This window comes from Euleptes europaea, chromosome 4 (genome assembly GCF_029931775.1).
Source record: "Euleptes europaea isolate rEulEur1 chromosome 4, rEulEur1.hap1, whole genome shotgun sequence".
NCBI lineage: Eukaryota > Metazoa > Chordata > Lepidosauria > Squamata > Sphaerodactylidae > Euleptes > Euleptes europaea.
Window position 1 is genome coordinate 1,527,851 of NC_079315.1, and position 23,089 is coordinate 1,550,939.

Genomic DNA, 23,089 nt, shown 5'->3' on the forward strand with positions numbered 1-23,089 from the left:
CACCCTGCGAGGTAGGCGGAGCTGAGAGAGCTCTAAGAGAGCTGTGACTAGCCCAAGGTCACCCAGCCGGCTTCGTGTGTAGGAGTGGGGAAACAAATCCAGTTCACCAGATTAGCCTCCGCCACTCATGGGGAGGAGTGGGGAATCAAACCCGGTTCTCCAGATCAAACTCCACTACACCAGTCAGAACTATGCCACAGTAAAACTGCGTAGTAGAGCCTTTACATGCACCACTGTGGAAGAGGAACAGGTGGTGCTGTACCCCCCCCCACACACACACATCTATTGCAATCCATGTGCTTATTCTTCAGGCACACATTTATCGCAGGTTATTATGGAGTATAAAAATGTAACCGCATAAACGCTCTTTAAAAACACTCTTTTTTTGGCAGGTTAATCCTGACTGAATCCAGGAGCAGGCGTTTGAACCATGCTGTGAAACTTTGGCACTCGAGTTCCAAAATCGCTTTATGCCTCTCTGCAGCGAGAACTTGAAACAGCATTCCCTGACAGCCTGTCAATCCATTGGCGGTGGGTCTGGAGGGGGGCGAGGCAGCACGATCTAGCGAGTGTTAATATGTGCCCCCCTCCCTGGGAAGGGACCAGCCTCCCCAGTTCCTGCAAATCCTCACAAGTCATCTGTGATTCCCTCCACCAAGTCCACCTGAGCACTGGAGAGCTTTATAGAAAGATACTGGAAATCATATGTTATGCAAAACAAAACATACGGGAACTATTTAGGGGAGGGGCTGTGGCTCTGTGGTAGAGCCTCTGCTTGGCATGCAGAAGGTCCCAGGTTCAACCCCCGGCATCTCCAGTTAAAGGGACCAGGCAAGCGGGTGATGTGAAAGACCTTTCTCTGCCTGAGACCCTGGAGAGCCGCTGCTGGTCTGACTAGACAATACTGACTTTGATAGACCGAGGGTCTGATTCAGTATAAGGCAGCTTCATGTGTTCATATTCATTTTGAACAATAAATATCCAACTTGGTTATGACATTACCTTATCAGCCTTCTAAAAATGGAATGTGAAATAATGTAATATATGCAATGCTTGCTTTCCTATCAAACTTCTCATATTGTTTTAATAACATAAAATGCATCATTTATAACTTACTGAGCAAAATGGCATTATTTGGCACATTTATGAAATTTAAAAGTATAAATGTCTTTGTTTTCTATGAGAAAAACTGCAACTGTACCCAGTAGAATCATAGAATCTTAGAGTTGGAAGGGACCACCAAGGTCATCTAGTCCAACCCCCTGCACAATGCAGGAAATTCACTACTACCTCCCCCACACACCCCAGTGAGCTCCGACTCCATGCCCAGAAGATGGCCAAGATGCCCTCCCTCTCATCATCTATGGTAGTGTGGTACATGAGAAACAGTTGCAAATTGCTCCATCCCACACTACCATGGCACATGTACCTTAATATTTGCCATCTGAGAGGCGGAAATGGTAAAAGTTTAAAAGGTTAAAAACAAATTCTGTAGTAAACAAAAGTATGTGTATCATTTTGACAGAAACACTCTCCTACAGTCACAACAGGGATACCAGCATGTTTGGATATTAAGTTAAACTTTATAACCATTCAAAGCACAGAACTCTTTAATAAAGTATTGTCATTAAACATATTATATCGTATTAATTGAGCCTAGATTTATTTACAGTTAAATAAAAAATTCCTCATCATGTCATAAATGTCCTCAGTATACACGTGTGTGTAAAATGCTGGCAAGTCGACACCGGCTTATGGCAACCCCTTATGGGGTTCTCGAGGCAAGAGACCAACACAGGTGGTTTACCACTGCCTTCCTTTGCATAGAGACCATGGACTTCCTTGGTGGTCACCCATCCAAATCCTAACCATTCACACAGTGAACAGGTGCCTCCAGGAAGCCCACAAACAAGACAACAGCAGCAGCATTTATCCTGCCTGTGTTCCACAGCACCTAATACAATAGCCATGCTCCTCTGATACTAGAGAGAGTAGGTATGCATCATGACTAGTATTCGTTTTGACTAGTAGCCATGGATAGCCCTCTCCTCCATGAACATGTCTACTCCCCTCTTAAAGCCTTCCAAGTTGGCAGCCATCACCACATCCTGGGGCAGGGAGTTCCACCATTTAACTATGCGTTGTGTGAAGAAATACTTATAAGAACATGAGGTCATGCTATTCCTTAAGTCCAACATAGATAGATAATAGATAGAATGTAAAAGTGTAATTATTCATTAACAATATAGTGATGTCAACACAATGTATTCTATTGTTTAAAAGAGTGGTTGATTATATATGTTTATTATACACATTCATTATATACATACTACATTATTGGCAGAAAATAGTGAAGATTTGAAACGACTACTGCTGAAAGTTAAAAGAGAAAATGCCAAAGCAGGACTACAGCTGAACATCAAGAAAACAAAAGTAACGACTACAGGAGAATTACACAACTTTAAGGTTGACAATGAGGAAGTTGAAATTGTTGAAGACTTTCTATTCCTTGGCTCCACCATCAACCAAAAGGGAGACTGCAGCCAAGAAATTAGAAGGAGATTGAGACTGGGAAGGGCAGCCATGAAGGAGCCAGAAAAGATTTTGAAGTGTAAGGATGTGTCACTGGCCACCAAGATCAAGTTAATTCATGCCATCGTATTTCCTATTACTATGTATGGGTGTGAAAGCTGGACATTGAAGAAAGCTGATAGGAAAAAAATAGATTCCTTTGAAATGTGGTGTTGGAGGAGAGTGTGACGGATTCCGTGGACTGCCAAAAAAAAACACAAGTCAGTGGGTTCTAGATCAAATCAAGCCTGAACTGACCCTAGAAGCTAAAGTGACTAAACTGAGGCTGTCTTATTTTGGTCACATCATGAGACGACAAAAGTCACTGGAAAAGACAGTCATGCTAGGAAAAGGTGAGGGCAGGAGGAAAAGAGGAAGACCCAACAAGAGATGGATTGACTCAATAAAGGAAGCCACAGCCTTCAATTTGCAAGATCTGAGCAAGGCAGTCAAAGATAGGACATTTTGGAGGACTTTGATTCATAGGGTCGCCATGAGTCAGAAGAGACTTGACGGCACTTAACACACTCACACATACATAAAAATATGTATATAATATCTGGGGGGCATCATTCTGTACTTTTGCCCCCCTTAAAAAAAAGTAGATCCAGCCCGGCCTCGGAAAAGTTTCCCTAAGAGATCAGAAAAGGGGTGGGGGGACAAAGAGGCAGCTCCATTTTAGACCTTTCAGATATTTTCTGCCCGCTTAAGGGCTCATAGTTGAAACCACGATAATAGCAAAGATTTCTCTTCAGTACTTTTAATCTCAATTTAGACTGTTGACAGTTTGATGATAGCTCTTCTTAAAATTACTGGAAGGAAACTCTGCCTTTTCAGCAAATACCACTGATGGATCAAAAATTCAAGAACTTCTAAAAAAGATACTGAAGTGCGGGGGGGGGGGGAGAGACAATTTTGCTTTATTTTTCGTGTTAAAAAAAGTAAGAACAGACGGGTTTCTTGCCGGCCTTCTGCTTGTCTTCAGTACAGACAACGCCCCCATAACCTCTCTACTTAAGTATTCAGTTACAAATGCTAGTTAATTCCACACGAGGACTATTTCTCACTGACGACAAATCCCAATTCAAATAATTGGAATGAAGTCTGACTTAAATCTGAAAGAGGGATAATGGGTTCCCTTTCCCCAAAAAATCCCCCCCAAAAAAACTCTCTAATGACACAGTACTCTTCCTCTATTTCCCAGATGCAAATTGCAAAGAAGAATCAGGATACTTTTATATTCACAACAATATTTTGATACAGGAAGGATTGGCATGCGTCAGCTCATGTGTACAGATAGTTCTGACAGCCACATCTGAAGTTTCAGGTATGCTTCAAAAGTGACCTTGCGAAGAGATAAAAAGAAAAGACGGGGGAGCGCAAATGGAAAATGAGAACGCTTTAGCAGACAACAAGTGAAATCTACCCCAAACAGATACATGTGCCAATCCATTCCAGACATATTCCAAAGGATCTGGAATCGTTTCCCAAATATCCTGTGACAGCTGCGGGCGAAACGACAGGAAAGAAAACACCAAGATCACGGTCACACAGCCCGGATAACCTACAAGAACCAATGAACTCTGACCGTGAAAGCCTTCGACAATATCCTGTGAATGTTCACAAATTCACTCATTCTGGATTGAGTGTGAACGTGGGGCACAATGCGGTACAATTCACTTAACCCTTAGACCAGGGGCTCCCCCAACGTGATCGCAGGGGAAGCCATGGTGCCCGGCATGGGTGTTGAGAGCAGGGGTCCTCAACCTTTTTGAACCTGTGGGCACCTCTCAAATTCTGACACAGGGTGGTGGGTACAACAACAACATGGCTTCCGCAGGAGGCGGAGCCCGCAACAAAATGCCGGAGAGCGAGGTGATGCATAACTCTCGTAGTAACTCTTCAGAATTGAAGGCAAAAGCTCTGCTGACCAGAGTGGCTTTTAATCTGTACAGCCAGTCAGTAACCCTGCTGGGCAAAAGCCCCACCTGGCCATGTCCGTTTCCTAAAAAACACTTGGCAAGTGCCAGGAAAGGTGTTGCTGGGCATAGGGTTGCCAACCTCCAGGTACTAGCTGGAGATCTCCTGCTATTACAACTGACCTCCAGCCAATAGAGATCAGTTCACTTGGAGAAAATGGCTGCTTTGGCCATTGGACTCTATGGCACTGAAGTCCCTCCCCTCCCCAAGCCCCACCTTCCTCAGGCTCTGCCCCAAAAATCTCCCGCTGGTGGCGAAGAGGGACCTGGCAACCCTAACCACAATGCACAGTTCCACCCTGAGCACGAAGAGCAAATTAAATTCTAGCTTTAAACAGTCTCTCAAATGGGGAGCTTTTCGACAGCGTCCGAAAAGGAAACGTTCCTTCCCAAACGTTGCGATCCTTTTCTTTTCACTCCAGCAAGGGCGATTGCTTATGAAAAGCGAGATTCTGTCAAATGGTTTGCCTTGCTTTATAGGATAGGAGGCCGGTTTATTCCAAGGAGACCAGTTAACCGGGTATCTTTCCATGTGCCGCTGCCCGTGGTTATGCCTGCTGCAGCGTTCCCCTACCTTTGGCTCTTTAAATATTTATCCAGGAGATGTAAGAAATTGGGCTCAATTCTATGGCATGCCATAAATCCTTTACACATGCACACACATCAATAACCATAATAGTCACTAATATATTGCACCTGACAAACATTTTTACAACACAGGAAGAAGAGCAGTAAGCCGGCATCCTCTCCGAAAAGGGATTTCAGAGCGTGCCACGAGCACTTTGCAGGAAGGACACTGAAAATCATTAACTGTGGGTGAGCACGCTCACATACCCTTCATTTCCACTGCTGAATACATTACACATCACATACTTGTCATTATGAGGAGCAGATGGAATGACACTGACAGCTAGGGTTGCCAACCTCCAGGTACTAGCTGGAGATCTCTTGCTATTACAACTGATCTCCAGCCAATAGAGATCAGTTCCCCTGGAGAAAATGGCCGCTCTGGCAATTGGACTCAATCAATCAATCAATCAAACAAACAAACAAACAAACCTTTATTGGCATACACAATACCTGCAGGGAACATAATCATATAATTTTACTCAACAGAGCTCGCCTGTTCCCGTTTACAGTGTATTTCACGGATCCACATTGCATATTGCAAAAACTTGGCTACATGGTCAATTGTGGCTGGCCACATCCTGAGTAAACATAAGAAAGGCTACCTTGCACTCGGCCATTGGACTCTAGGGCATCCCTCCCCTTTCCAAACCCCGCCCTCCTCAGGCTCCGACTCAAAAGCCTCCTGCCGGTGGTGAAGAGGGACCTGGCAACCCTACTGACAGCCTTGTGGATGATTCTATTTCGGGATTGCTCCCCTTTGTCAAAAACATCCCACAAAGGAAGCAAAGCCCATCTCCTTGATATCCTAGTTTTCTGTTTGCAGGGAGTTTGTCAGGCGCTGCAGCATTCCAAACTGAAACCCATTCCCTGCAATCTGCAGTCCCGTCTGGCACTGACCAGAGTCTAGACCTTTTCTGTCGTGGCTCTGGCTCCATGAAATGGGCTCTCTGAAGAGGTAGGGTTGCCTGGTCCCTCTTCCCAACCAGTAGGAGGTTTTTGGGGCGGAGCCTGGGGAGGGCGGGGTTTGGGGAGGGGAGGGACTTCAGTGCCATAGAGTCCAATGGCCAAAGCAGCCATTTTCTCCAGGGGAACTGATCTCTGTCGCCTGGAGATCAGTTGTAATAGTAGTAGATCAGCTAGTACCTGGAGACTGGCTACCCTATGAAGAAGTGAGAAGGGTCCCCACCTTGGAGATCTTCAGGAGGCGCCTCAAGGCCTGCTTGTTTGCTAGGGCTTTGGAGGGGGTTTGAATTGGCAGGCATCTTTTACAGGGGGGTAGGGTTTGCAACCTCCAGGTGGTGGCTGGAGATCTCTCGCTGTTACAACTGATCTCCAGGGGACAGAGATCATGGCTGCTAGAGAAAATGGCTGCTTTGGCAATTGGACTCTATGGCACTGAAGTCCCTCCCCTCTCCTCCTCAGGCTCCACCCCCAAAATCTCCAGGTATTTACCAACTCAGAGCTGGCAACCTTGGAGGGGGAGAGATTTGGGGTTTGCTATTTTATTTTTGGTCTTAAACTGAAAATGATTCTAACATTATTATATGCTGCCTTGAACCACGGGGAAATGTGTATTTTATAGATGTTTTAATAAATAAGTAAATAAATAATTCTCTTGTGTGCGACAAAAGGGCCACGTTGTGAGAAGGAAGAGGGAATAAACCAGGGGTGGGGAACGTCAGGCCCAGGGGCCGTTTAAGGCCCACAAACTCATTTGGTCTGACTCTTCGTGGGTCCTGGCAGATCTCTTGCTCAGAAGGATAGAAGACTGGCGATTCACCCCCTCCCACGGACAGGAATAGCCTCTATTCAAGGCGGATGTGAGTTTGTTTTGCCGAGAAAAGGAACCTTTTTTCCCCTTGCAGAAGAGTCGTTAGCTATGGAGCTGCTAGGACCACCCAAGAGACTGTGTTAACCCTTTCCCACCTGGGCCATGGAGAAACATATTCCCTCTGTACTACAAGAGGGCTGGGGGCAGAAGTGGCGACAATGGAGGGGTTAAAGGGGGCAGGGCCAGAATGTGAGCGGGGGGGGGGAGTTCTTAGCCAGTGTGTCCTCATTTCATCCCTTCAGGTGGAGGTAGCAGGAGCTGGCTGTAGAATCCGACCATGCAGAGCAATAGCAACTCCGGCGTGTGGCTGGAGCAACAGACCATCCTGTGCCACCAGGTGTGCGAGTGCATCTTTAGTTGGATGCCTGCCTGCTTGCTTGCGTGTGCGCGGGGGGGGGGGGGGTCATCTGGGGCAGCTGCCTGCTTGGGGCTTGGTCGGCTAATTTTTAAGTTGATAATTTTGTATGGCCCGCAAATGATGTTATCAATATCCAAATGGCCCTTAGCGGAAAAAAGGTTCCCCACCCCTGGAATAAACCCAAGTACGAAGGTCAGGCTACCGATGTAATGAATAAAATTAATCTTGCTAAAACAAATATCAGCTCTTGAGGACATTTTCCTGGCTGATACGTGGCGGAAATCCAACGCAGGAAGACAAGCGGAGCAGGCTGGCCTGATTTCGAAAGGAAACGCGGTGGCTACAGACTCATTCCAATAGCAACATTTGTCTCGAAGCTGAAGTCTCCCCATTCTGTTGAACAAGAAACCTACAAGACAAGAGTTTCGCAACGCATCCGAAGCAGGATGCCATGTGGTTTGGGCATCTGTCATATGTGCTCATTTTCAACATGGATAGTTTTTGCAGGGGGCCCAAGTTGGAAACTCTTCTGTCTGGTTGCAGCAGCATGTACTCTTTCTATTATTAATGAGAAGAAGACAGAACCTAGCCTTCATCTCTTCTGAATAATAAAAAAGGGAGCCGATCTCTAGCTTACCATCGGAATATTTATTTCTTTGTCTCGTTCCAGGACCACCCATCCAGTCCTGCAAAAACCATCTCTCTGCCTTCCACCAACAAAGTCAAAATGGGAGGGATATTCTATCCATGTGGGACGCACCTGTGGGTCTAAAAATCATTCAACATGCGACTTTCCATGCAATCAGTATAGTGTAGGAACTGGTGTACACATGGAACACATGAAGCTGCCTTCAACTGAATCAGACCCTTGGTCCATCAAAGTCAGTATTGTCTACTCAGACCGGCAGTGGCTAGCCAGTGTGTCAGGCGGAAATCTTTCACATCACCTACTTGCCTGGTCCCTTTAACTGGAGATGCCGGGGATTGAACCTGGAACCTTCTGCATGCCAAGCAGATGCTCTACCACTGAACCACGTCCCCTCCCCGAAATATTTTATCCTGAGTCAACAAAGAAGACACATGAACACATGAAGCTACCTTATAGTGAATCGGACCATTGGTCCATCAAAGTCGGTATTGTCTACTCAGACCGGCAGCAGCTCTCCAGGGTCTCAGGCTGAGGTCTTTCACATCACCTACGTGCCCAGTCCCTTTAACTGGAGATGCCGGGGATTGAACCTGGGACCTTTTGCATGCCAAGCAGAGGCTCTACCACTGAGCCACGGCCCCTCCCCTACAGCTCAAAAGACCTCGGGGGTAAACCCCAGCTCAGCTATGAATCAATACTCAACATGTTTCAGCAACCACTAGATTTGAGTCCAGTAGAACATTACAGACCAATGAGATTTTCAGGATATAAGCTTCCAAGTGTCGCAATACGGGCCTAATGCTACAGACTTGCCTACAGTGTGAAAGTGCTGATATCATTATTGGCAGTAATAAAATGGATAAATTTATTATAATTATCCAACACTTCCTTTAACAAGGTCAGGAAGGCTCTGTGTGGGCCATAGGGTTGCCAAACACCAGGTGGCTGGAGATCTCCTGAGAGGAGGAGGAGGAGGAGAAGAGTTGATTTTTATACATCGACTTTCTCTACCACCTAAGAAAGAATCAAACCAGCTCACAATCACCTCCCCTTCCCCTCCCCACAACAGACACCCTGTGAAATAGGTGGGGCTGAGAGAGCTCTAAGAGCTATGAATAGCCCAAGGTCACCCAGCTGCCTTCATGTGGAGGAGTGGGGAAACCAACCCAGTTCACCAGAGTAGCGTCTGCCGCTCATGTGGAGGAGTGGGCCTAAGCAGCTGGGAGAGAGACAGAGGAGGAGCTTAGAGACAGCTGTAGCTGGCTGAAGGTAATTGCTGTGCTGTTGATTGCTGAGGGGTGGGGCTGAGAGTATTTAAACAGGCTCTGCTTGCCAGAGGCTGGCCTGAGCAGCTGGGAGAGAGACAGAGGTGGAGCTTAGAGACAGGTCAGTGAAAGCTTTATTGTAAAGTTTGTGTTTGTGTTTTCTTCAGTGGCTGGGGAGCAGTAGTTGAGGTTGCTGTGTGTGAGTGAGTGAGTGAGTGCCTGTAGCCTGCTGGAGGGGGGTTTCTGACTGGTTTTCTTTGTTGTTTTATCTAGCTGTATCTGGCTGAAGGTAATTGCTGTGCTGTTGATTGCTGAGGGGTGGGGCTGAGAGTATTTAAACAGGCTCTGCTTGCCAGAGGCGCGAGCTGAAGGGCGAGAGCACAAGGGCTCTTGGCCTGTGGCTCTTAGCCTGGGGGTCGTGTCTGGGGTACTTGAAACAAAGTTTGTATTTGTAGTGTACTCTGAAACTGGGAATGTCGTGAAGCTTTTAGTAGGGTTACCATTGAGGGATTGTGCAAGGAACCATATCATGTCTGCAATGAATCAAGGCAGAATGGCTGGTGAGAGAGTGAAGGCAGTGACGTGTAAGGTTTGTGGAATGTTTGTTTTCCTACCCGACGGTAACTGCAATTACACATGCAGTAAGTGTAAGTTGGTGGCTCTACTGGAAGAGAAAATAAGGGGACTTGAGGCACGCTTGTCTCCACTGCAGAGTATAAAAGAGGGGGAGGAGTTCATGGACCAATCTCTTGAAAACCTCTTGGGAGGGCAAGAGGAGGAGGAGGAGAGCCAAATAACTCAGTGTAGGGAGGGGGACCCACCTCAGGAGAAGAACATGTGGAAGAATGTTACCCGCAGAAATAGGAAAGTCAGGAGACATTCCGTTCCTTTGCTGCTTAGCAATCGGTTTCAGTACCTCCGTATAGATGTTGAGCCTGGATCACTGGAACAAAGGTTCAGTGCCCAGTCCTCTCTGGTCTCTCAGTTCCCTGTGGATGACAGGACTCAAACCTCTGCTCCCCAATGTAGGAATAGGCGAGTGTCGGTTATTGGGGATTCCCTACTGAGAGGGGTAGAGGGTAAAGTGTGTCAACCGGACTTGTCTCTAGAGGTGTGTTGTCTGCCAGGAGCGCGTATCCGGGATGTGATGGAAAGTCTGGATAGAGTTGTTAGACCCACGGATCATTATCCCTTCCTTCTTATTCATGTGGGGACAAACAATACTGCCTGGCACAGCCCAGAAAGTATTAAAAGGGACTATACAGCTTTGGGTAAAAAGGTGAAGGAACTGGGTGCACAGGTTGTGTTTTCATCGATTCTTCCTGTAGTAGGCCGTGGATTGGGAAGAGAACGAAAAATTCTAGAAATAAATGAGTGGCTGCGTTGATGGTGTCGCCAGGAAAGGTTTGGTTTTTTGGACCATGGCTTACGCTACCTGGATAATGCTCTTCTATCGGGAGAGGGTTTGCACCTCTCAAAGGTGGGTAAAAATGTGTTTGGCCACAGCCTTGCAAGCCTGATAAGGAGGGCTTTAAACTAAATGTTCCGGGGGAGCGAGACGTAAATTTAAAGCCTCAAGTGAGGACAATAACTGCAAATATAGATATGAACAATTTGCAGAGGGTAGCACATACACAAGGAAAGACAGTTCAAAAACGTAACAATGGGAGGGAGACAATCTTAAATCAGCTGCCAAGAAGAAGGACCTGTGGTCTAAGGTGTCTCTACACTAATGCACAGAGCATGGGAAATAAGCAAGATGAACTAGAACTTTTAATAGCAAATATGATATAATAATAATAATAGGAGCTTATTTCCCCTTCTAAATGTTGCAGGGCCACCGAACATTTTTTGGGGGTTGGGGAGGGCATCCGTGTTGGTATACTTGTAGCATAAATCAGCCTCGAGGAGTCATTTGAATTAGGAAGAAATGCCAGCCGTGTGGCGTTGTTGCAAGGGGCCTCATCTTTGCGGGCTTAATGAGGCGACCTGCTCACCCCACATAAAAACAGGGACTCGCCTCCAAAAAAAGGAATTTGTCTGGCATTTGACCAAGGCACCCAACAAGAGACAAGCTTTCGTTAAGGGGGTTGCGGAGGGGGCCAGGGGGGCTTTGCTTTTCATTTTATCAGCCCCTCGTCCGCCCAAGGGTTTCCTTACACTGACTCGCTGTGCTGAACACTGCTAAAATTATGATAAATGGATTAAAATAATGTGTAGAAACACTAACTTGAAACAAAATGCAACATGTTGGGCTTTGATTCATCCAAACAGCAGCTTATTTCAGCAAATTATCGGTAATCATACTGTGAAGGAATTCATTGTTAGCAATAAACCTTTTTTTAAAAAATCACATGAACGCATGAAGCTTCCTTATACTGAGTCAGACCCTCGGTCCATCAAAGTCAGTATTGTCTACTCAGGCCGGCAGCGGCTTTCCAGGGTCTCAGGCAGGGGTCTTTCACAGCAACTACCTGCCTAGTCCCTTTCACTGGAGATGCCGGGGATTGAACCTGGGACCTTCTACATGCTGAGCAGATGCTCTACAAACTGAGCCACAGCCCCTCCCCAAAAGGTCTCACATGAACACATGAAGTTGCCTTATACTGAATCAGACCCTCAAGGTCCATCAAAGTCGGTACTGTCTACTCAGACCAGCAGGTCTCAGGCTGAGGTCTTTCACATCACCTACTGGCCTGGTCCCTTTAACTGGAGATGCTGGGGATTGAACCTGGGACCTTCTGCATGCCAAGCAGATGCTCTACCCCTGAGCCACAGCCCCTCCCCATAAATCAATCCAAGGGAAATTAGGAAGACAACAAAGATATGGCTATTGCATGGCGGGGGGATGCTTTTGTGCACCCTGCAATTAGTTTTATTCTTGGGGAAACCCTCAATGAAATTCAGAAGAAAGAAAGCAGAAATAAAATTATCACAATGTGCTAAGGTTACTCACACCTGCTCTTCTCACAACACTTGGAAACAGAGGGGACACTTAGTAATACCCTTTCTACAACCACAGAGCTTGCGTGGAGTAGTGGTTAAGAGCGGTGGTTTGGAGTGGTGGACTCCATGAGGGGGAAAGCATCTTCTTGGCCATCTTCTGGGCATGGAGTAGAGGGTCACTGGATTGTATGTGGGGGAGGTAGTTGTGAATTTCCTGCATTGTGCAGGGGGTTGGACTAGATGACACTGGTGGTCCCTTCCAACTCTATGATTCTATGATTCTGTTACTCTAATCTGGAGAACCGGGTTTGATTCCCCACTCCTCCACATGAAGCCAGCTGGGTGAACTTGGGTTAGTCACAGCTCTCTTAGAGCTCTCTCAGCCCCACCTACCTCACAGGGCATGTGTGGGGAGGGAAAGGGATTGTAAACTGGTTTGATTCTTCTTTAAGTGGTAGAGAAAGTCAGCATATAAAAACCAACTCCTCCTCTTCTTCTTCTTCATTATGGGAAGAAATGCTAACTCACAGCATAGTGTATGGGGGGGGGAAAGACTTGGGCCATAGAGTTTGGATTTTTAATATCCACTCAGCCACAATGCTCACTGGATAACTTCAGGCCAGCTGCTGTCTCTCAGTTTGGTTGCCAACCTTTTGATGTGTTGGAGGGTGAACTCGGTGGCATTGTACCCCACTGAGATTCCTTTCCTCCAAAGGCCCCAGCCAGGAGTTTCTCAACCTAGATCTGGCAACCCTATGGCCCACCATCCCATATGGTCTGTTATGGTTGAGGACTGTTATGGGGATAATGTTTTAAGCTACTGAATGTTGTTTTATGGGTGGTTGTATTACTGATCATTCTTATGTTGCTGTTTTCATTATTTTATTGAATCTTTTTTACTTCGTGAGCCACCCTGAACAGGTCTCAGGAGACATAGCGCATACATTTTCTAAACAAAAAACAATAGTGAGACTTCCTTTGGAGCATAATTCCATAACTATGATGCCACAAGAAACCATTAGGCCTGGATAACCGTGGTCAATGGAAAGTCACACTAAGCAGATGTTTCCCAGCTGAACCTGGGACCAGCGGAGGGTCAAAAGGACTTCCTCTCCGACGGTGCTGAGATTTTATTTCCTTGTTTTCTCTCTCTTGGCTATATAAATGGAAAATATTTATTTGCAGGTATGAAAATGAATCAAAACTGCTAATCAAAACCAAGAGTTGACATCTTTTTCTCAGCTTGCAAAGAATTGGTTCCAACCGTCAACTGGCAGCCGTTGATGTGTGGGGGAAAACCCGCTTATTAAATTAAAAATGTATATAGTGGTATTTTTGTTTCCTGAACCTTGTAGGCCCAGAGGTAAAACCAAAAGCTAAATGCAAATTCCATGCAGAAGTCAGGATATGTCTTATATAACAACCACATCCATCTACATTTGTAGGGACCACTGGTTAAAGACAACACAAAATAGTCTTGTTATGTTTGGAGACCAACCGTGGTCCTCCCAAATACTTCACCCTCAGATGGAAGCAGAGAGGACTGTGGTTCATCTCAGTAAATCCCCTTCCAACCACAGATTAGAAAAAAATACCTGTCTTAAATGATGCTCTATGCCTATTCAAATAGTATTACTCTTTTTAAAATATATTTTTGCACTTGTGAAACCTAAATGCCACCGTAAGCCAAACATTTCTACGTAATTTACTTCAGGATTTAAAGAAAATAACAGTTTAGCATTTCAGACATTTTTCTTTGACTTTAATGAATAGAACTATTGTCTCTCTTGCAATCAACGGGGTGAACTTTTACATTTTGCAACAACCCCATTAGTCTTGTTTTTAAGCTATTTTATTATATGATGCTAGTTTTTTTAAAAAAAACTTCTGGAATTATTTGATGAGGAGGGAAGACATAAAAGAGGGTTTTAATAGGATTTGTTATAAGCATGGTTTTCTTTTTTAAAAAATTAAGTGCTTCTTATATTCTAATGGAAACTGGATGTTTAAGTCCTCAGAATATCCTTGAGGTACAGAAGGGAAGAAGCAGAAGCAGAAGAAGCAGCAGCAGCAGAAGAGTTGGTTTTTATATGCCGACTTTCTCTACCACTAAAGGGAGAATCAAACCAGCTTACAATCACCTTCCCTTCCCCTCCCCACACCAGACATGGATTCTCTGACCAAACTGCTGACCTCAAGGATTGAAGAACTGGAGACTTGTTCTAGATTTGGGCTCCATTAACCATGGCTAGGGTTCCCAACCTCCAGGTGCTAGCTGGAAATCTCCTGCTATTACAACTGATCTCCAGCTGATAGAGATCAGTTCACCTGGAGAAAACGGCCGCTTTGGCCATTGGACTCTATGTCATTGAAGTCCCTCCCCTCCCCAAGCCCCGGCCTCTTCAGGCTCTGCCCCCAAAACCTCCTGCTGGTGGCGAAGAGGGTCCTGGCAACCCTAACCATGGCCCCAGTGGAATAGATGTTACAATGAATGTCCTAAATACGGAGACCCCAGATCGTCACCTAGGAATGTTGACCTTTCTACCCCAACTAGTGAATGTTCAAATATATGGAGTTACAGTTAAGAACACTGATATTCGGTTCTTGTAGGCTATCCGGGCTGTGTGACCGTGGGTCTTGGTATTTTCTTTCTTGACGTTTCGCCAGCAGCTGTGGCAGGCATCTTCAGAGGAGTGACACTGAAGGACAGTGTCTGAGACACTGTCCTTCAGTGTTACTCCTCTGAAGATGCTGGCCACAGCTGCTGGCGAAACGTCAAGAAAGAAAATACCAAGACCCACGGTCACACAGCCCGGATAGCCTACAAGAACCGATGAACTCTGACCGTGAAAGCCCTCGACAATATTTTGAACACTGATAGATTCAAGTTCAGGAGCACCTTAAGAGACCAGCAAGATTATCCCTAGGGTTGCCAGGTCCCTCTTGGCTACTGGTGGGAGGTTTTTGGGGCAGAGCCTGAGGAGGGCAGAGTTCGGTGAGGGGAGGGACTTCAATGCCATCAAGTCCAATTGCCCGAGCTGCCATTTCCTCCAGGGGAACTGATCTCTATCGGCTGGAGATCAGTTGTAATAGCAGGAGATCTCCAGCTAGTACCTGGAGGTTGGCAACCCTAATTATCCCTGATGAACGGGGCTTTTCTCTCTTGAAAGCTTGCACCCCAAAAATCCTGTTGCACCCCAAAAATCCAGTTGAGAGCCAACATGGTGTAGTGGTTAAGAGCGGTGGTTTGGAGTGGTGGAGTCTGATGTGGAAAATCGAGTTTGATTCCCCACTCCTCCAAATGAGCGGTGGAGACTAATCTGATGAACTGGATTTGTTTCCCCACTCTTCCACATGAAGCCATCTGGGTGACCTCGGGCTAGTCACACTCTCTCAGCCCCACCTACCTCACAGGGTGTCTGTTGTGGGGAGGGAAAGGTGATTGTAAGCCAGTTTGAGTCTCCCTTAAGTGGTAGAGAACGTCGGCAAATAAAAACCAACTCCTTCTTCTTTCTTCTTCTTCTTGGTGCTGTTATACGCAAGAGAGTCTCAATCTGCTAAGAGGCTTACTACATGTTTTTTCTCCTTTGCTCCACCTTTCAGAGCAATGTGAGGTCGAGAGTTGGGTGTAGCCTGGTCCAGAAATGTTAATCAAGGCAAGAGATTTCTTATTAGTTGAAGCTTTAATTGAGTATAATCGATAAGTACCTAATGTATGGACATTATTTTTGGGAGCTCCTGGATGCCAAAAAAAATTACGAGCCAGCCAGCAGCTTTGGGGAATCAGGCCTTGAATTTTTCCATCTAAAAGTGGTTTTGAATTATGGCTCGAGATAAGGTGTAAATGTGCAAGGGAATTTTATCCATGCTTCTCCCATGAATCATAAATGAGGGGAAAAATTACAGTCTAAATTGCACTTAAAAGGAATAAAGTCTTTTCATGTCATACATGATTTATCAAAATGATCTCATTTTAAGGGTACTGTGGTTATCTTGATTAATAACATTAGCAAGCATGATGAACGGCCTCTTTTAATGGTAACACAGAATTTATCAGCATAAAAAAATCTACTTTCTTTCCAAAAAGGAAAGGAAGTGAAATATACAAAGGAACAGCTTGTTGCAGATACTACTTAAGTAAACTTTTTCGCAAACACATTTTTGATTTTCGGGTGGTGGGAGGGAGGCATTGAGGTGCGGGGAAAGAGCTATATTTATTTTACCATGAAGCTATGCGCTGGCAACGGACAAACAATTTATTGTCGAGCTCGTTTTAAAATGAATAATGAATTTTACCTTCTGCGGCAGGCGAAACCACCATGAAAACGGATGGGTAGCTAGCTGGCCGCAAACATGGTGAACGCTGAAAAGGACCCAGTGTATACTAGCAGAAGGGAAAAAAAGAGGGAAATAGAACCCAACCTGGAAAGCGGAAGTTGGGTACCCAAGGTTGGGTGGGATGAAAAGAATATATATATAAATAATGAAGCTATATCATTTATTAGAAGCGCTATATAAGAATTAAAATTATTTAAAAACCATTAAAATAGCACAGTGGCATTTCTTAAGGTTGGTGTCTGTCACCACAAGCCAAACGCGTTTTGTATGGCCTTCCTCAGTGGTCTAGTTAAATCATATATAAAATATGCACACACATTACAAATATATTTACATGTACAGGCAATATACAACAGGCCAGGCATGTAATAGGTTGTCTAAAAAAACAGAATAATAATAGGTTTGTTTCTGTCTAATAATAAGCCAATTGTATAAATCTTAAAAGAGATGTTTGGAATTACTTACATATATTCCCTATTACACCAATAGACAGAGACTAACCTATTACCATCTAAGCGTTTGGCTTGTGGTGACAAACATCAACCTTAAGAAATGCCATTGTGCTATTTTAATGGTTTTTAGATAATTTTAATTCTTATATAGTGCTTCTAATAAATTATATAGTTTCATTATGTATATATATATATTCTTTTCATCCCACCCAACCTTGGGTACCCAACTCCCAGTGTATACCCGTTCAGGAAAACGGCACATTTTGTCTTTCAGCAGAGCCGGTTATCTTCCTTCTCGCCTAATACTGCATAGTTCCACATCCTCTTCCACATCCTCTTCGCTTTAATATACCAACTGCCTCCGCTCCAAATTCTGCCTTAATCGGGCCCCCGCCGATCGATCCTCCTGTGTTGTTTTGTTTCTAAAGCTTGATTCAATCTGTCTCGACTAATTTCCTTTCGGACTGTCAGATCAGAGGCCTTATTACCACTGTTCCCTTTGTACCCACGAAGCCTGCCCGCCCCCAAATCCTGCCCCTCGTCCACAATTAATCTTTCCCGTTGCCACATTATTAGCACCGCCACCCACAGTCAGAGGGTGCCTTAGCTTAGCTGGACCGCGGTTCCCCCACCGAAGCATCAAAGATGTCAGTCAGAAAGCTACCTGCTGTCAACCGCAGAGGTTTCCATCCTCTTCTACTCACTGATCAAACATTTTTTTCGTTTCCCCTTTCTTTCTTCCTTTTGGAAGATTAATTCAAACTCCCCGCCCATTTCCTCTTTCTCCCTTTCAGCTCAGTCAATGGCCCGTCATTCTTCTACGCGGAAAAGAGGAAGGGGCAAATAATGGAAATCCTTCCCAAACAAAAAGTAGGGGGTGGTGGTGGAAGCAAATTTAAATCCCAGCTGTTATCAAGAGTTCCCCTCCTCTTCGCTTCCCACTCCCACTGCTGAGTCACCTTAAGACAGTCTGAATTAAGAACCCGTTTGAAACGTCTCTCGCTGATCAAAGGCTGCCAGACTTTCCGCCATTGTGATCTGATGGCTGCTTCAGAGGGGATCAAAACTGATCTGTTTTACCACACCATATTGCACACCTAAAACATTTGTTTCCCTTTGATTTTTCAAAATCTTCAGTTATTCGCCGCCTTTCTCCCCCACCACCAGCGTCTCGCCACTTTGGCACCTGTGATTGCCAACCTCCTGTTGGGGCCTGGAGATGTCCCCCCAGAATTACAACCCGACTACGGAGATCAGTTCCCCTGGAGAAAATGGCTGCTTTGGTGGGTGGAGTCAATGGCACTTTACTTGGCTGAGGCCCCTCTCCTTCCCAAACCCTGCCTTCCACGGACCCCACCCCCAAATCCCCAGGAATTCCCCAAACAAGAGATGGCAACTCTGTTGGCACTTTAAGGTCCCCAGGATCATCCACCATAATATTTCATTGCTTACAACTAATGTTTTTTAGGAGTAAATGTACTTTAGGAGTAATGTATTTCAAGAGCCATTTATGTAGATGAGGGACTGGGATAGGGTCACCAGATACCAAGTAATGGTGGGCAATTGCCCACCAATTAAGGAGGCTATCTGCCATCCCTCAGCTGGCCGGTGGGCAATTAACATCCCTTCTGGGGTAAACCCGAAAGTGATGGGGACGCTTTAGCACAGGGGTGTCAAACATAAGGCCCAAGGGCCAGATCCAGCCCCTTGGGAGCTCTTATCTGGCCCACGAGCCACCCAAGGCAGCCACCCCCTCCACTCTCAATCTGGGTTGGCAAGGCAAGGCATGGCCTGGACCACTGGTTCCCAACTGGGGGTCCATGGACCCCCAGGGGTCCCCGAGAACTAAATTAAGGTCCGCGAAACAAAGTTATAAACCCATAATAAATTAATATTTTCAATTAAAAGTTCTCTATTAGAATAATATTTGAACATATATTTTTATAAGTTTAATGTTTAACTAACAGTTATGATTAAAGTTTATTTTCAAATTCTCAGAATTTTTATTTTGAACCTTGGGGTCCCTGCACCGAACAAAAAAGTCCTAGTGGTCCCTGGTCAAAAAAAGGTTGGGAACCACTGACCGACCAAGTGATATTTATCTCATATCCGGCCCTTGTAACAATTGAGTTTGACACCCCTGCTCTAGCACATTCCTCCAAAAACTCTATGGTTTACCTCGCAAGTGACATTATTGTACAGATCATTCTCCCCCACCCCCAGCCCCACCATCCATTAAAGATGACCTTGCAGCCAGCCCTAACAAATCCCAGGACTTCCCATTCCTCTGTTGATCCGATTCTTCCCTCTCCCTTGAGCTCAGCCCGGGTGAAACCCCTTGCATAAGGCAAAGCACAAGACGCAGAAGCTTGGTTTCTCTCACAGCAAGCAGTCAACCAATTACAAAGCAGCATGTCAAGGGGCGGGGATTCAAATGCTTCCTGCTTCCTTGGAGCTCTTTCTGAACGGAAGGCTTTTAAAAACAAGGCTTGGGTTTCTCTCCCCCCCCCTTTCATTTCAAATAGCTCTGTTTTTTGTTTTTGTTCTTAAAATGCTCTTAAAATACTTTTTTATGTGGCAATTGGGCTTGGGGGGACTTTTCTCTCACTACAGCCAATTACAAATCAGCATTTCAAGGGGTGAGGATTCAAATGCTTCTTGATTTGAGCTTGAGGACTGCTGGTGCATAGACTCCCAGTCCCAACAGGAAAGTGTGGGTCCAGCGAGCAACGAACCTCAGGAAAAATACCCATGCATAAATGACCATAGATATACAGATATAGATATACAGATACACACCCCATGAAACAAAAGAAGAGGGGACTAGGAAGGAAAAAGAAGACCTGGAGTGCATTTATTATTTATTGATTTACTAAACCATTATTTATTATTATGAATAATAATGAATTAATTTAAACCTTTATATCCTGCCTTTCCTCTTGGTTTTGTACTCTTCCAAGAAGCCACCCAGAGATTCCCACAATCATTGAGAGAGAAAACTTTTTTTTAATAAAGCGAGAAATTCAAACATCCCCATCCTTCTTGGGTATGTCTAGTGATGTTCAAGGGCTTTCTCCTGTATGAACCTCCTAGGCTGGGGCAAATTTTCCATGAGATTCATTTTTCTGTAGCAAAAAGTACTGTAGCGGTGGAACCCAGGCAGGATGGTGCTGCTGCAGTTGTCTCGTTAGTGGCTTCCTCGAGGCACCTGGTTGGCCACTGTGTGAACAGACTGCTGGACTTGACGGACCTCGGTCTGATCCAGCAGGGCCTTTCTCATGTTCTTATGTTCTTATGTACCATTTCAGGGCCTTCAAAGTTTTCCATAGAACAGCAGCTTAGAAACAAAATTTTAAAAAGATCTCTCTTTGCTGAAGAATTGTGATCCCTTTCCTTCTCTTGGCAAAGTGTCATATGGAGGATGGTGCCAAGTTGTTTTCTGCTGCCCCAAGAGGTCGGACCAGAACCACCGGGTTAAAACTAAATGAAAAGAGTTTCCGTCTAGACATTAGGAAGAATTTTCTAACAGTTAGAGTGGTTCCTCAGTGGAACAGGCTTCCTCGGGAGGTGGTGGGCTCTCCTTCCCTGGAGGTTTTTAAGCAGAGGCTAGATGGCCACCTGTCAGCAAGGCTGATTCTATGACCTTAGGCAGATCATGAGAGGGAGGGAATCTTGGCCATCTTCTGGACATGGAGTAGGGGTCGGTGTGTGTGTGTGGTGGAGGTTGTTGTGAAATTCCTCCATTGTGTAGAGGGTTGGACTAGATGACCCTGGTGGTCCCTTCCAACTCTACGATTCTATGATTCTAAGTGCTTTCTGAGAGCGGAAGACTACGTTACGCATTGCTCCGCAGGAAATTTTTCACCACGCAGTTCTGCCAGCCGTGTAAACCGATCCCAAAAGCCGCATAGAGAGACTCGAATCTCACAACCCCACCGCCGTTCGGTTCATTTTTCCTTCCAGTGTGCTTCGCCCCAGCCTTCTCCTCCTTAAATTAATGATTTCCCCCTCTCTTGTGACATATGAGTGATTGGAGATTAATCTCTATGATGGAAACTTGACCCTACAGATTAGAGGTCGCTGCGAGTTTACTGTTATTAAGCTACTTTGGTCTCTTTGTTAAAAGGCCTGGGAAAGTTACCTAGATGCTTTCGGAAGTCTTCCTGCTGTGTGTGCTGGCGGGGCGGGCGGGGGGGGGGGGGAGAAGAATGTTTTTTAAGCTGTACCTGGGGCCTCTTGCCAGACAGCTGAGTTAGCAGAAGGGGGTGCTGTGGACTAACCTTCTTTTAAAGAGACAAACAGAGAAACTTTTTTTACACATTAAAGCTAGAATTGTCGGCACCCAGCCCGTCCCCCGGTAGTGCACTCAGAAATCGAGTTGTCACTGCACTCCACAGATTATTAATAGAGTTTAGAACACTGGTTCCCAACCGGGGGTCCGTGGACTAAATTAAGGTCCGCAAAACAAAGTTATAAACCCATAACAAATTAATATTTTCAGTTAAAAGTTCTCTATTATAAAAATATATATTCAAATATTATTCTAAGTTTAATGTTTAACTAACAGTTATGATTAAAGTTTATTTTCAAATTCTCTGAATTTTTATTTTGAACCTTGGGGTCCCTGCGCCGAACAAAAAAGTCCTAGTGGTCCCTGGTCAAAAAAAGGTTGGGAACCACTGGTTTAGGACAACACTGCTAAATGTGCAGACCTCAAACGTTAAAGGGATTCATTTACGACATGCTCTCCCTGGCCATGTTCAGCTAGCTCTCAAGATGCATTTAAGATCAACCAGTACCAGAAACTTTGCTGTTCGAGGCTTAGATTGGTAGGGTTGCCAACCTCCAGGCGGCACCTGGAGATCTCCCACTATTACGATTGATCTCCAGACAACCAGGATCATTTCCCCTGGAGAAAACGACTGCTTTGTAGGGTAGGCTCTATTGCATTATACCCTGATGAGGACCCTCCCCTGTTCAAACCCCAGGCTCCACCCCCAAAATCTCCAGGTGTTTCCCAACCTAGAGTTGGCAACCCTATAGATTGGCAATCTCAATATTACCATCAGAATCTTTCCCAAAGCAAAGAAGAAGAAGAAGAGTTGGTTTTTATATTCCAACTTTCTCTACCACTCAAGGGAGATTCAAACCGGCTTACAATCACTTTCCCTTCCCTTTCCCACAACCAACACCCTGCGAGGTAAGTGGGGCTGAGAGAGCAGTGACTAGCCCAAGGTCACCCGCCAGCAGGCTTCATGTGGAGGAGTGGGGAATCAAACCCGGTTCTCCAGATCAGCATCCTCCGCTCCAAACCACCGCTCTTAACCACTACACCATGCTTCCCTACAGTGGAAGGGTTCCTCAGCTATCATATCTTTGGGATACAACGGTCAAAGGGTTTGGCGCAAGCAAATCAACACAGCCTCATGCCTTTTTTGAAAAATGCATCAGGTGTTAGAAAGCACGAATTGGCTGGAGTAAAGTGGAATAAGTTCAGTTGCTAGCCTATTTCATCCCCAATCTCCTGGAGACTCATCAAAACCACGATTTAATTACATCTTAAAGGGGGGGGGGAAGAGTGTAAACATGACTCCTTTTTATCTCCTGATACATCTGGACAAGTAGACAATGTGCTAAAACAAAATAAATCTGGCCTGACAGTCACTTCAAAGGGTTCAGCGAGGGGCTTGCAGCTACTTAAGGCCCAAGAATGCTGTTGCTAGGCTCCCCTCCGCCAGCCTGCCAGCCCCCAAAAGAAGAGCTCTTTCTTCCTTTCCTTTTCAGAAGGAGCTGGGGCAAAGCCGAGAGTGGGAACCAGGCAGCAAACAGGGAGATGGGGGATTTGCAGGGGATTTTGAAGCCGAGAGCAAACCGGCTGGTCTTGCTTCTTAACAGACGTTCATGCCATTTTACAATTCGAGGGACGAAGGGCTAGCGCAGGTGGTGGCTGGAGATACCCCGCTATTAAAACTGATCCCCAGGTGACACCTGATTTCCCCAGTTCACCTGGAGAAAATGGCCGTTTTGGAAGGCGGACTCTATGGCTAGGGTTGCCAACCTCCCGGTACCA

At 45.5% G+C, this 23,089-nt stretch overlaps 1 protein-coding gene across 1 annotated transcript in view; it reads right to left on the reverse strand.

The window, feature by feature from the left end:
* Positions 1–23,089, reverse strand: part of LRMDA (leucine rich melanocyte differentiation associated) — a 778,901-nt gene that overhangs the window by 138,739 nt on the left and 617,073 nt on the right. The window lies entirely within an intron of this gene.